Raw genomic sequence first — 16221 nt, forward strand, 5'->3', positions numbered from 1 at the left:
TCATAAAACATGTAAGTTTGAATATGGTACACATGCCACCCTTAAAAGTATAAAAGCATAAAAAGGGGGTGTGATTGATCACTTGGGATATGAGACTTTGGTGACGAATTTGTTCAAGAAAAGGCTTCGAGAAAACTAGCTCAAAGAGTTACCGTACGAGTCCTAGGTTAAAAATATCCTTAAGTTAGTAGGATGTATTGACAAAACTTAAAGTTAAGTAAAAATATATAAACAAAGTTTTGGGGTTTAAAGTATAAAACTTAAGTAGTTAAAGTGATAGTTTTGAAAAGAAGTTATCCTAAATCGAGTCTTGGTGTTTTTATCCATAAGTTTTACTTAACATTTGTTAGGTAAATATGTGGGGAATGGTTTAATGCAATAGTGCACGACCCCTTGTTAGACAAATACCAAAACGAGATTTTAACGAGTGTTCGGTTTAGTCGGTTTGGGTCTTGATAAATTGTCAAGTCCGAACCCGACATCCCAAAGTGATAAATATCATGAGATAATTTATTTAAAACAGAAACTTTAACTATATTAGAAGTTCTATTAAGGAGAAACTCCAAACACCAATGTTAAGCGAGTGTTCGATTTTATCGGTCCAAGCTTGTTATAAGATCAAGTTAGATCCGACATACCAAGTACTTTAAGAAAACATTTATAGTTAGTTTGTAAAAGATCTTAAAAAGAAAATGTGAGAGTTGGTGGCCCGAAACACAACTAGTGTGTTTTAAGCGAGTGAACTCGGTTTAGTTCAGTTTGTTTGGTTTGGTTGGTTCAAGACTTGGTATGTGACCAAGTTTGGGTCCAACAAATCCATATTATAATAACAAATACAAAAATGTAAACAAAATAACTTAAACACTTAAATCTTACATACAACTTGTTTTAAAACAATTAAATAAAGAGTTAAACGAGAGTTTGGTTTCGGTTCGGTCCTTGACCCGGTATAAGACCGAGGATGGTTACCACATACCCAATACCATTGAACTATTAAAATAAACTTAGAAATGATAATACTCAAGTCTTACATACAACATGCTAATAATAAAGTATTTAAATGAAAGTTCGGTTTTGGTTCGGTCTATGACTTAAAATGAAACCGGGGATGATTACCACATACCCAATACCATAGAACTTATTAAACTGATTTGGAAACTAAACTAATTAGAAACTAAACAACATTAATAAGCTTAAATGAATATAAGTGTTAACAAGGACTATAATAGCCCTCCATGTAGCCTTGCCTTAAAATAGCAATAACACCTAATCCGACCATGGTCGGAGAAGGGAAAGCCAAGGAAACAAGGGTAATATATGTTAAACAAACTATAATAACAAGCTTTAATTGTCACACCCCAACCTAAGGCAGAAATGTCGAAGCGTGAACTGATTACTCACAGCTCTCAAGGTACTATTATGAAATTATAAAGCGACAATATCTAATTAATTTATTGATTATCAAACAACATATAAATACAACAAAAATAAAGAAAATTACAAATACAAAACCAACTATTCATGTATATGTTTATTATCCTAAAGTCATCTCTACGTGAGTTTCAGTTCGATAAGCAATCCAATCTATAACCTGCAAATGCGTACAAAATATATATTTGTCAACAACACATGTTGAGTGAGTAGATCACCAGTTTTGACACAAACAAAAAATGGTAATATATAATGATATAAATGAATGAATACAAATAGGCAAAACTGTTATATGTGAGTATAAACAATGAAATCGTTAAGCAAGTAATGAGTGTCGGTGAAACCATTGCCAATACGATCGGGCTCCGGCCACTACGACGGTCGTATGTTCATACTATAATGAGATTATGTTAGACCTCTCCGAATGCAATTCAATTAAGCAAGTAAGAAAATAGTAAGTAACATGCAGTCATTCAATTGATACACAACACATACATCACAGTTTGTGTTTGAGAAATAATAATATAAATAATTTGATAAATGGTACGTAAGTGACCCCAAAACATTTGATAGCAAGTAAAATAGGGGAGTGATTACTCACCTGATTAGAAGAACGATACACAAGTGAGGATGATGAACCCTTCGGGATTTAACGTCAAGGATTCCTAATTAAATAATATTATGAGCTAATTATAAATGATAAAATACGCATAATGGTTTTAAGATTTCGATGTGATTTGAGTTATGATTTGTGATTAAAATATATATTGATCGAACGATTGATTTCTATAGTGATTATTATCGCAAGGATAGATGTTATTGTTTATCATATATTTATAAAATGATTATTGCTATAAAATATCATTGCTTACTCGATATGATAAATATATAACCAAATTTATTTTTAAAATTTAAAAAAACTAACTTTAATATAAAATATACTTATACTTATTCGAATAAAATACGAGATAAAAGATTGTGAAAAAACGCTTAACGACGAGAAAACGTGTAATTGAAGTGTCGGTTAAATGTAATATTGTTTATTTGATATTTAAATATTAATTATAATGATTTATATAAAAAACCATGAAAAGGATAAAGCAGTAAAAAAACGGGTCCAAGGTGTCGAACCTGAGCCCTGGTCGGCACACAAGATCTGAACACACACACACCAGCCACACGCGCTGGTGTATCAGTTGTTAAATCAATGAAAACAAAATATTATATATAATACTGATAAAATCCTATAAAGTATATGAACCCTAGAATTAAAATTGATAAATCCAGTTTATGTTAGTGTAATTAACCATGGGGTTATTGTAATTGAAACATCCTGCTTTTGATAATAATAAATAAAGAAATTTTGCTTGTTTAACGGTGTGTTAATATTTAACTAAGTTAAAATATTATAAAAGATTATGGACTTGGTTAATGAAAGATGGAATAAGGGATGGTTATGGGAGTCAGGTCCATGGGCTTAAGAGAGTATAAATACTCCTTAAACCTCCCTAAAACCCTAAAACCCTCATTCTATCTCCTAGCCTCCCTACACACACTAAAACACACACAAACTCCCTCTAATAATTGGCCAAGGTTCAAGATCAAGAACCAAACTTGGATCTTGATAGATCTAGACTATACAAGCAAGACACGAACTGGTTGTTGCATACCGAAGCTAACTGTAGCCTAAAAACGTGAAAAAGGTATGTCCTTTACGCTTAAAGATTATGTTTTCAAGACGGTTTGCCCTAAAACTTAGTATTAAACCAAATCGGGTGTAGTTATGCCATAAAAATGTGAACTTGATGTTAAAAAGTGGACTTAATGAACTCGTTAGAAAACATGGTTCATTTAGAAACCCTAGATCTAGCTTAAATGCGTTTAAAACCAATAAAGGTTGGAACTTTATTGATAAGCGACCTAGATCTTAGCCTAGGACGGACTGGAAAGCGTTTGGAAGGTTATATGGCACATAACTACACAAATGGACGTTTGATATAAGGTTAAAAACGAAAATAAAGTTGACAACCACCTACAGTGGTTGTATTCGAATGGGCAACCATTCGAATACAAGACCACAATGGATGTGTTCGAATGTGGCTTGTACAAACACACCTTGTTAAACGTTGGAAGGAAAGTATTCGAATGGTATGCAAGGGAATAGAAGGGTTCGAATAGAAAAAGAAAGAAAGACAGAAAGAAAGACACAAGTTCTTTCTATCTGAATACTTGATTATTCGAATACAAAGGATGTACAAATAAGGACAACTAGTTCTATTCCAATACGTGAAAGAAAGAAGAACAGAAAGGAAATTCAATAGTATATAACCCATTTCGAATACCACTTGTATTCTAAACATATGACCAATCGAATATAAGTAAAAGATAGGGGGGTGGGTGTATACAAGTGCCTATTCGAATACAATGGGTTCATTCGAATACATGATTGTATTCGAATACATGTCCCTTAGAGTACAAATGTATCCTAACACATGCCTATTCGAATATAAGAGTATTCTAATGAAATCCTAATTCGAATACAATGCCACTTGGATAATAGGCCATTCGAATACAATTGGTACACTCGAATACAAGGTATTCGAATACAAGTCCCTTAGAATACAAATTTATCCTGATTTATGCCTATTCGAATACAAGACATTCGAATACAAGAGTATACAAATGAGGGTGATAAATCTATTCAAATATAAGAGTATTCGAATACAAGGAATTGCATTGGGATACAATGCCTTACAAGGCCATTAGAATAGACCAGACTTAACCATTTTCTGCTGAAACTTAAATAACGAGTTTAGGGCTAGATAATTAACACATATAAATGATATACAGTTTGCCGAGCCCAGCTAAAGAAAGGAATCACAATTAACTCATAAAGAAACAGGAGACATGTGAGTTTCTAGCCCCATTTCCTTTTTTTTTCGGGGTTGTGTGCATACTCAATGTGAATGTTAATACACTTACCTTAAGTGGTAAGTGATTGTCATAATGATGAATGTGATAGTTATTTATATATTATAAATGCATGCTTGACAGTACGTGAACGATCTTCGGATATTGCACGTATTGTTAAGGAATGTGTTGTGTAGTAAGTATGTAATAAGTATACGAAAGAAAGTATGTATGAATAATGCATGTATGATATTATTGAAAGTATGTATGAATGTTATAAAGATAATGACAAAGAAAGGTAAGGTATGGTTGTATGGTAGCAAGAGGGAATGGGGCCCTAATAATACTCGAGGCAAGAAGGAACCAAACCCTAATAATATTCGAGGCAAGAGTGAACTGGACCCTAATAATACTCGAGGCAAGAGGAAACCAGACCCTAATAATATTCGAGGCAAGAGGGAACCGAGCCCTAATAATACTCGAGGAAAGTAGGGCGTAATGCTCTTTAAAACGTATAAGTATGTATGTAAAGCAAGATTGAATATGAAAGGTAAGAAAGTATGAAAGCATGAAAGAATGAAGGTATGAAAGTATAAAGTATGAACAAAACTAAGTATACGTGTATGTATGATGTATAAAGAAAGTAATATGTGTCTTCGGATATATATATATACTATCACGGTGCCCGCACTATGCAGCGGGGCACGCACGCAACTCAACATTGAACACATAGTCCGTGTCAGTACATATGTCACCTGATGACGGTGCACACGTAGCCTAAAATTGGAAGCGTAACTCGTGCAAAGCCAGTTGCGTGTATCAAAGATTGAACACGTGTAACCGGACGGGAATGCACGTTACCGACATTAAAACATGCTTAACCAATATACATTAATTTGAAATATAAAGTAACTTGAAATAAATTATTTTTTTAAACCAACCCGTTTTGGCCTCAAACCCGTTCTGACTCGACAACGTTCTGACCTGGCCCCTTTCTACTTGAACTGTAACATCCTAAAAATTTTAATGATGAATAAAGGAAGTTATGTTTAATGATTTCGCGTAATTAATTAGTATCGGGTAGGGAGCGGGTCTTGGACGTGGATTAATTGAGATGGGTTAAATAAGAATGGGATTTCAAGGATATAAATACCCCCAAAATCCCAAAAATATCCTCATTTACATCTATTTCTTCACACACTCAAAACACACACATTCTAACCGATCAAGATTCGAAGCCGAGACCCGAGATTTTGTTGATAGATCTGAGTTGGTAAGGTAAGAACAAATCCAACAAAGCTAATAATACTGAAAATGGTTAGGATTGGATGGGTTAACCGGACCCGAAACCCAAACTGCCCAAATCGGACCCCTAAAACGTCGATTTTAGGCCGATTTGATGGTTGGGATTTGTAGGCGCCGATCATACGATTCCGTGGGTACCAAAATCGAGTTATTTGGCTAAGAAACGAAGGATTTATGGGCAAACAGATCTGCAGCGCGATAACTTCGCCTGCAAGATTAAGTTCGCCTGATGAACTTCGCCTTCAAGCGTAACTTCGCCTTCAAGCGTAACTTCGCCTAAGGATAACTTCGCCTACGGCCAAGTTCGCCTAAGGATAACTTCGCCTGAAGCCAAGTTCGCCTAAGGATAACTTCGCCTGAAGCCAAGTTCGCCTAAGGTTTAACTTCGCCTGAAGCCAAGTTCGCCCGAGGTTTAACTTCGCCTGAAGTGAAGTTCGTTTAGAAAATAAATTAAAAACCTAATGGAAAATGTGTTAAGGCAGTTATCGAAAATAAAATTTTTCCAAGCTGACCTGGCAGCTTAACCCCAGCCAGGGGCTCTGCCCCTTGGACCCCGCTAGGGGCTGCCGCCCCTAGACCCCGCTGCCAGGGGCGCTGCCCCCGGACCCCCTTTCGTTGTGGGTAGTAATTAAGACTAGAAAGATGTTATAAGTAGTGATAGTTAAATTGATATGTATACTTGTTATACAGTCAGCCGTGCACAACTGAAGAAAGGGATTACGATCAACGGAGAACGTAACCGTGTTCAGGTGAGTTTCTAGCCCCATTTATGTGTTATGTTTTCGGGGCTGTGTGCATACTCGATATGTTTGTTAATACGCTTATCCTAAGAGATAAGTGTATGCCTTGTGTGAATAATATGAAAGTATGAATGATTGCTTGATGGAACGTGAACGATCTTCGGATATTGCACGTACTGTCAGGTTGTAACGCTATGTATAAGGTAAGTATGTTATGTATGTTTATGTGTATGAACGTGATAAAGATAATAAAAGAAAGAAATGATAATGTATGGTTGTATGGTTACGGAAAGGGTACCGAGCCCTAATAATGCTCGAGGTATGATGTATGGTAACGAAGAGGGAATCGAACCCTACTAATATTCGAGAACTAGGGAACCGAACCCTACTAATATTCGAGGAAAGAGGGTGCCGAGCCCTAATAATACTCGAGGAAGGAGGGTACCGAGCCCTAATAATACTCGAGGAAAGAGGGTACCGAGCCCTAATAATACTCGAGGAAAGAGGGTACCGAGCCCTAATAATACTCGAGGAAAGAGGGTACCGAGCCCTAATAATACTCGAGGAATGTAGGGCGTAATGCTCTTTATAACGTAAGATATGAAGGTAAGTTAATACAAAAGAAAGTAAGAAAGTATGAAAGTAAGAAAGTAAGAAAGTATGAAAGTAAGAAAGTATGAAAGTAAGAAAGTAAGAAAGTAAGAAAGTATGAAAGTATGAATGAAAGAATATAATGTTATGTGAATGGTATGATTATGTGATTATCTAGAACTCACTCAGCGTAGCTGACTTTTAGTATGCACGCAGGTGAGTGGGATGAGGCAGCTTGCTTGAGGAGACACATGGCACTGAACAAGAGTCGGGCATCTGAAGACTTATAATGTTTTAACTTTAATGCTTTAATGTGAAAGACAATAAATGTTTTGAGACAGGTTATGAATTATGTAAAGTTTTATGAAAGTTTTATATTCCGCGTAAATGTTTTAATTAACTCTGATATTTAGAACTGTGTTTATGAGTAAATCCAACACGAAAGTAGGGTTACCGGTAACGGGGCCTTACATGAACCCCAACCACAACCATTTTTTCGTATCGACTCATTCCGACCCTATTGTACTTTTACAAATGACCTGAACTCGCCTGACTCGACCAATTACCCGTTTCTAAATGGTAAGTGCATAACATGCTAATTTTTTAAAACTAAAAACTATCGTAATATTATACCCAAATTAAAGAGCATAAAAATGCTCGTTTTTATGATCTAATTTTTTGAATAAGTATTAACGTGTGAAAAAGTTATGGCCGTTAAAAAATCGTGGAGTAGTTAGTTTTGAATTAGGGGGCATATGTGTAACTATTGTTAAATTTTACAAAAAAGGTAGTGAAGTTGAGGGACAAAAGTTGTAAGTGTAATATTTGTGAGTAAAGACTTAATTACCCATAATTTCTAAATTTTTGATGCATTATGTGTTGTATATATATAAAGCAATGAGTTTGATACCTTTTAAAATTTAAGTGGTCCCTAACTCATGCTTTATATATATATATATATATATATATATATATATATATATATATATATATATATAGTAAGGTAATGAATGTATGATTAACCAGAACTCACTCAGCGTAGCTACCTATTAGTATGCACGCATGTGAGTAGAATGAGGCAGTTAGCTTGAGGAGAGCACATGGCAAGGGAATAAAGAAGCTGGCATCCGTAGTACCATGATATATTTATGAACGATGTTTTATTATGAGGACAAAATATACTATTTGAGACAAGTTTTGTAATGTTATGAAATGTTTAATGAAATTTTAATATTCCGCGAAAGTTTTAGTTTACTTTGATATTTAGAACTGTGTTTATGAGTAAATCCAACATCCAAAGTGAGGCACCGGTGACGGGGCTTTACAATAATACGATTAAAGACGGATATGGGTAGCGATAGTTAATTGATACGTGTAATTGTTATACAGTTAGTCATGCACAGCTAAAGAAAGAAATAACTATTAATGGTGAACGTAACAGGACACAAGTGAGTTTCTAGCCCCACTTCCTTGTCATGTTTTCGGGGCTGTGTGCATACTCAATGTGAATGTTAATACACTTACCTTAAATGGCAAGTGCATGTTATGATGATAGATGTGATAGTATGTATGTTGTGAATGAATGCTTGTCGGTGCGTGAACAATCTTCGGATATTGTACGTATCGACAGGGAAAGTAATGTGTAGTATTCCTAGTATGAAATATGTACGTATCAAAGTACTTAATGAAATGATTATGTACGAAAGTATGATTATATAAAGAAAGGTAAGTATGGTTATAGGACGGATGGAAGGTATGGTTAAAAAGGGAACATACCCTAATAATATCTGCGAATGTAGGGAACATACCCTAATAATATCTGTGAACGTAGGGAACATACCCTAATAATATCCGCGAACGTAGGGAAATACCCTAATTATATATGCGAATGTATGGAACATACCCTAATTATATATGCGAACGTATGGAACATACCCTAATAATATCTGCGAAGGTTATAGGGCGGGATGCTCTTTAAAACGTATATGAATGAAAGTATGTATGTAAGTATGCAAGGAAAGATGACAATATGTGTCTTCGGATACGTATTTATGCAAGTATGTGAACGTAATGTATGTTGCCTGATTAACTAGAACTCACTCAGCGTAGCTGACTTTTAGTATGCACGCAGGTAAATAGACTGAGACAGCTGGCTTGGACACATGGCATAATCTGAAGAGGCTGACATCTGAAGATTTGTCACGATGTTTTAATACTATCTTTTATGTTATTTTTTAAAAAGTCAAGTTATGAACGTTTGTAATGAATGGTTGACTATTATTATTTTTTTCGCGAAAGTTTTAATTAACTCTGATATTCTGTGTTTATGAGTAAATCCAATGCTAAAGTAGGGCACCAGGACCCGGGCTTTACATTTATCATATATTTATAGAATGATTATTGTTATAAAATATCATTGCTTACTCGATATGATAAATTTATATAATCAAATTTATTTTTAATATTTAAATAACTAATTTTAATATAAAATATACTTATACTTATTCAAATAAAATACAAATATATAATAAAGATAAAGATTGTAAAAAAAAAACGCCCAACGATGAGAAAACGTGTAATTGAAGTGTCGGTTAAATATAATATTGTTTATATGATATTTAAATATTAATTATAATGATTTACATAAAAAACCATGAAACGGATAAAGCAATAAAAAAACGGGTCCAGGGTCTCGAACCTGAGCCCTGGCTGGCACACAAGATCTGAACATACAGACACACCAGCCACAAGCACTGGTGTGTCAGTTGTTAAATCATTGAAAACAAAATATTATATATAATGCTGATAAAATCCTATATAGTATATGAATCCTAGAATTAAAATTGATAAATCCAGCTTATGTTAGTGTAATTAACCATAGGGTTATTGTAATACGATTAAAAACGAACATGTAGCATCATTTAATTACCTGATTAGTTATTTAAACACTGGTTAATTTGGCAAGGCGGCGACAACATGAACGAGGTCAAGAACACGATATGAAGTTATGAACAACATAGATAAACTAATTAGATGTGGGGTTATTGTTGGTGACGTTATGAGGATCGTGCAGGTGCTAAGAATTGAATTATAATGGATGTTTTATGGTCTATCCCTAAACGAGTTAGACGGGTTTGATATAATAACTAGATCGTATCAAAATTGATCCAATTTCCAAATCAAATATGTCGGTTAGGCTGTTTATATGATAGAGGATAATATGCATAATCAAATTTTGAATATCGACGAAGATTAAGGTCCAAGATAAGTAAACGGGTCATGGGTTGGTTCTTGGATCATGGATACGGGTATGGGTAATTGGGTTTCTAGATAAAATATTTTAGAAATTGCAAATCAGTACCTGAACTATTGAGGTGGAAACAGAAATAGGTTAAAGTATGGATAAGGGTACAAAATGCATATCCTTGAAAGTTATATATATATATATATATATATATATATATATATATATATATTAATATTAATTAAATATGATAAGAATTAAAAATAAAATAATAATTATTCGATATACGCGATATTTTATTGGTGAAATTTATCGAAAGTAAAACGGGTCGGGTTTAAATAAAAATATTAATTATGAAAAGTTCAAGTTGTTACATTAATTACCAAGAATTAGTTAGAATCAAAGATTAGCTTCAATTTGACTTTGAGAAGTCAAACTATCAAAGAGTTTGAAAGATGAATCTTAGAACTTAGATGGGGAGTGTTTGATGTGAAAGAACAACTTAAAATGGGTGCATTGGCCTTATTTTTATAGGGGGGAAATTAAGGGTTATCTATAATGTCATTATCACGTGATTTGCATGCATTTTGATTGGTTTAGAGGGTCATACAAGGTATAATACAACCAAAAACTAGTTGATGCATCTGCAGGTGGGTGGCCGCCACCAGCGACCACCATGCCCTTCTTGGCCGCGCGGCGTGGCGTTCTGAAAGGGTGGGTTGGTCTTCAACTTTGGTTATTTGGCGAGTTAGGCCCATGAAAATTCGTTTTAAGTCATTTTTAGGCATAAAAGAGCGTTTTTTAAATACCGAAAAGGACGTGTCGCCATCCAACAAGTGTGAAACAAATTTGTAACATAAAAACCACTATTTTTATTAATATCAAAGAATCCTAAAGATAAAACGGGTCAGATTTACCGTACAAAAACAAATATGACTTTATATAGTAAATGACGAATGTCACAATGTACATGAGATTCCAGCTAACACTTTGAAGGTAGACGACATGATTCTTCTTTTTCGGTTTCTCATTTAGGGTGTATGGCATGTAGGGCTGTGCACGGTACGGTTAGGTTCGGTTTTTAGGTGAAACCGAAACCGAAAAGTCGGTTTTTTCAAATATACAAACCGATCGTTTTCGGTTTTTCGGTTTTCGGTTCGGTTATATTCGTTTTTTTTTTTTTTTTTTTTGGTTTTTTTTGACATTGCAAAAAAAAATTCAAAATAATGAAAATGTATATTAGATTCAAAACACAAAAATAGGCATTTGTTACGTGGAACTAAACGAATACAAACTTGAAAGAGTGCTAGAGTTTAAATTTAACAAAGTTATTAACAAAAAAAGCACTAAAAGTTTAGTTCCAATCTTCATTCTTTTCTTCATATTCTTTATCTTCAAAGTTACTCCCAATCTTCATCATCTTCATCAACGGTAGATCCTTTTGGTGTATTGTTTCCGGTACTAACATCTAAAAACAACACATATAATTGTATTAATATTTAAGTAAAAACTAAAATATCAAAACACATCATAAAATAAACATTATTACCAATTTCTATATTCTCCAACTTTTCAATCAAAGTCTCTAATTGTTGACCATACACATTTGAATCGTGCAAATCCGTTGGTGAATACCGTAACCAATCTTGAGTACAAATCAATGCCTCGACGGTCTTAGGGGTAAGAGAGCTCCTATACTTATCAATGACCCTACCACCGGTACTAAAAGCCGATTCCGATGCAACGGTTGACATTGGAATTCCCAAAACATGCTTAGCAATTTGAGATAGAATAGGGAATTTAACCGAATTTATCTTCCACCACCCTAAAACATCAAATTCTTCCTCTCTTTTTTCGGTCCCATCACGCAAATATATTTCTACCTCATTATCATCAACAATCCCTTGTTCACCTTGTTCCTTTAAATACTTTAAATAAGCTTTTTCCAAATCATCATCATCATCATCTTTATTATCATCAACAACCAAACTAGGTGTGGAAGATGATGTATTCTTTCGCTCTTTTGTTTTCTCAATTTTGACTTATAATGACGATACAACTCCATTAACGTTTCCTTCACTTTATCTTTGACTTCATTAATTCTAAAAGAATCTTTACCATACATCAAACTTAAAGAAAAACCGAGATGCTTCATCTTATTTCGAGGATCTAAAACCGGTGCAACATATAACAAGACATTCATATTGTCCAAGTTATCCCAATACTTGTCAAATTTTGTCTTCATAGACAAACCCATTTCCCTCTCATTCTTTTCGGCACGTAAAGACATTTTTGTTATACTTGAATGCATTTTGCAAAGCTCAACAAATAACAAATTTGCGGTCACATACTTAGACCCTGAAATCTTCTTTGTCACATTAAAAAAAACCTTCAAAAACTCTATAAATAGCCTATTAAAACAAATCATTAAAATAAATCACTTTTAAACTCAAAATATATAATAATAATAATAATAATAATAATAATAATAATAATAATAATAATAATATTAAAAAATAAAAACAAAATTAAAAAAGAATATTACCTCGCTTTCTCCCAATCGTTTTCATCGGGTGCTCCCAAAACTTTATCACTTTTTTTTCGTTTTTTTGTAGTTGTTTCTTCATCCGCAACTTCACTATCAAAATATAATCTATAATTGAAATCCACCTCTTCAAGTCTATTAACAAAATAAGACATAACATATTAGTATTAAACAAACAATATTATAATATAATTATCAACAATAATAAGAAATAAGAAGTACCTATCAAACGCCCTTGAAAACTTGTGTACCGTTTCCAACATTAAAAATGTTGAATTCCATCGAGTATCTACATCGAGACATGGTTTCCTTTTGCAATCAATCTTTTCTTTCTCAACACAATCTTTGAAGTTTTGAAACCTAGAAGGAGATGATCTTATATATCTTACCGCATTTCGAATCCGAGATATGGAAGCAACTTGTTCTTCCAAACCATCCTTTACTACAAGATTTATAATATGAGCATTACATCTCATATGCAAATACTTGCAATATAGCACCGAATGAGGACCCTTAAGCATTTTTTTCAAATATCTAATTGCACCATCATTTGATGAAGCATTATCAACGGTCACCGTAAATATTCTATCTATCCTCCACTCTTGTAAACAACGATAAACTACCTTTCCAATGGTCTCACCCTTGTGATTTGAAATTTGGCAAAAGTTGAGAATTTTCTTCCTCAAAACCCAATTTCATCTATCCAATGTGCGGTAAGACACATATAATTATAATTTTGAACCGATGTCCATGTGTCGGTGGTAAGAGATACGGTTTGTTCTTTTAAAAGACATTTTAGCTTCTTTTTTTCTTCTTCGTATGTTGTCAAACCATCCCTAGCAACCGTCCATCTAGAAGGAAACTTAAACATTGGATTCAACTCCCACACAAATTCTCTAAGCCCTTGATTGTCAACCACACTAAATGGAAGGTTATCTATTATGATCATCCGAACAAAAGACTTTCTACATCGATCTTGATTAAAAGTGTGAGTAGTCAAACTACCTTTCTCTTCCCCCGAATTTTTAGGCTTAAAACGTAATGTAGACTGTTTCTTATCTACCTTTTTGTAAAGCGGCGAAGTCCGACAATATAGCTTCAAATGATTCCACATACCACTCGTACCATTTAATTTTGTAGTTGACTTAATAAACTTCTTACAATAATGACATTTTGAATAACCGGTTTCCTTATTTTCTGTAAAGCGTAACCACACATACGACCTTTTACCATCACCCCTTCTTGCTCCACAGTTTGTTCACTATTAACCGGTTCGTTCAAGTTTTCTTCATCAACATCAATAACCGGTGCATCCTTTTTATTCATATTTGGAGTCTCACTACAAGAAGTCTCCATCTATTTTTACACAAAATAAATATTAACAATTACTCATATATACAAATGAAAAGGAAACCTATATAACAGCCAATAAAACTAAACAACAATTTTTCCTAAACCAAAAGCTAACAAATCTAGAAAATTAACAATCAAAATAAAGTATACAAATCTAGAAATTAACAATCTACCCGTGGTGGACTGGTGGCTGCGGCTGGTGGTGATGGTGGTGGCTGCCGGCTGGTGGAGATGGCGTAGTGCGTGGTGGGGACTGGTGGCTGCGGCTGGTGGTGGTGGCCTGCCGGCTGGTGGTGGTGGCAGGTGACTGTATAATGTATTGTACGCACTGGTGGTGAGAGTGTGAGGGTGATGGGTTGATGGCTGGGTTAGTGAATGTATAATGTATTGTAGGTTTAAAAATGCTAGGTCAAATATTATTATATCTTAAATGGGCCACACACTTGTATATATTAAACAAAGACTTGGACCACAAAGTTGGGCTAAACAAATAAAATATTCTAGTGGGTCATGAAATAATACGGTTTGGTTATATATAGGTTCGGTTCGGTTAATATGTTGGTTCGGTTCGGTTCGATTTTTTTCGGTATTTTATAAATGGGTAACCGAACCGAAACCGAAATTCCGGTTTTTCAAAAAGACAAAAAAACAAAAAACCATCGGTTAATGTTTCGGTTCGGTTTTTTCGGTTTTCTGCTCACCCCTAATGGCATGTTAGAAGATTAGCTCATGGTTTGAAGAGAGAGAGAGAGTCGTGAAGATGATGGTGATGACTAGTTTAAGGTGTTTATCTCTCTCTAATGATCTCTATATACACACTCAAAAAGAAACTCTAAAGAAACTCTAATTATGACAATGTCCTAGGATATTTATTTTACGTCTTAAAAGTAACAAAAATATTTTCATGATACCAAGACAGAGACAATTTGACGTTCTATGGGTATGTTTGGTAAGGAGCTTTTAAGAGCTTCAAGCTTTAAGCTTTTAAGAAAAAGCTCATATTTAGTAAAAAACTTTGTTTGGTAGAAGTAGCTTCAAGCTTTTAGATTGGTAGAAAAAGCTCTATATTTGAACGCTAGTATTGGTAGGGTTTGAGAAAAAGCTAGCTACAAGCTTTTACATTTGAATGTACAAGTTTAGTACTTGAACTTCTATCAACTTTTGTTAATTTATATAATAGTTACACATTCAACCCTTATTCAAAACTAACTACCCACGACTTTTTTAAGGGGCGTAACTTTTTCACACGTTAATAATTTTTTAAACAAATTACATCATAAAAACGAGCATTTTATTCTCTTTAATTTGAGTATGATATTGTTATACTTCTTTAACTTTAAAAAATTAACATACTACGTGATTATCAGTTATGATCGGTAACAAGTTGAGTCAGATGAGCACGAGTCATGTGTAAGACCAAATTAGGAGTCGAGTCAGATGAACTTGAGTCATGTGTAAGACCAAATTAGGGTCAGAACGAGTCGATACAAAAAGGGTTAAATTAATTCGTTTCGTGTTGGTACGTTTTTTAGTCGAAAAGGGCCAGGTCAGAACATGTTTCAGATTAGAACAATGCATGTTCAGAGAGGGGTTCATATCAAAATAGGTTGGTTTAAAGAATTATTTATTTGAAATTACTGTATATTTCAGTTTTGTTTCTTGATTTTCGCAATCAGTTACACGCTTACAGTCTTTCCATGAATTGCACGTCTACATTCAGGTTATGCATGCACTGTCATCAAGTGAATCATGTACCGACACTAATTATGCGGTTGATGTTAGGTTGTGCGCCCATTCTGCCACATCACGCGGGCACCCAGCTAGTTTTATTAAAAGCTTCTACTAATCTGCCAAACACCTAAACAAGTTTAAAAAGCTACAGCTAGCAGCTACCAGCTTCCAGCCTTCAGCTACCAGCTTCCAGCTTCCATCCTTCAGCTTCCAGCTTACAGCTAACAGCCACCAGCTAGTTTTACCAAACATACCCTGTATCTAGAATCATTTGATAGTTACCCATGATGAATTAACTCCAGCAATTTAATTTCAATTATTATTATTATTATTATTATTATTATTATTATTATTATTATTCGATCTATTAT

The sequence above is a fragment of the Bidens hawaiensis genome, unplaced genomic scaffold (assembly GCF_021521415.1).
Source record: "Bidens hawaiensis isolate Kalapana, Puna unplaced genomic scaffold, B.hawaiensis_p1.1 tig00046082_1, whole genome shotgun sequence".
In the NCBI taxonomy this organism is placed as follows: Eukaryota; Viridiplantae; Streptophyta; class Magnoliopsida; order Asterales; family Asteraceae; genus Bidens; species Bidens hawaiensis.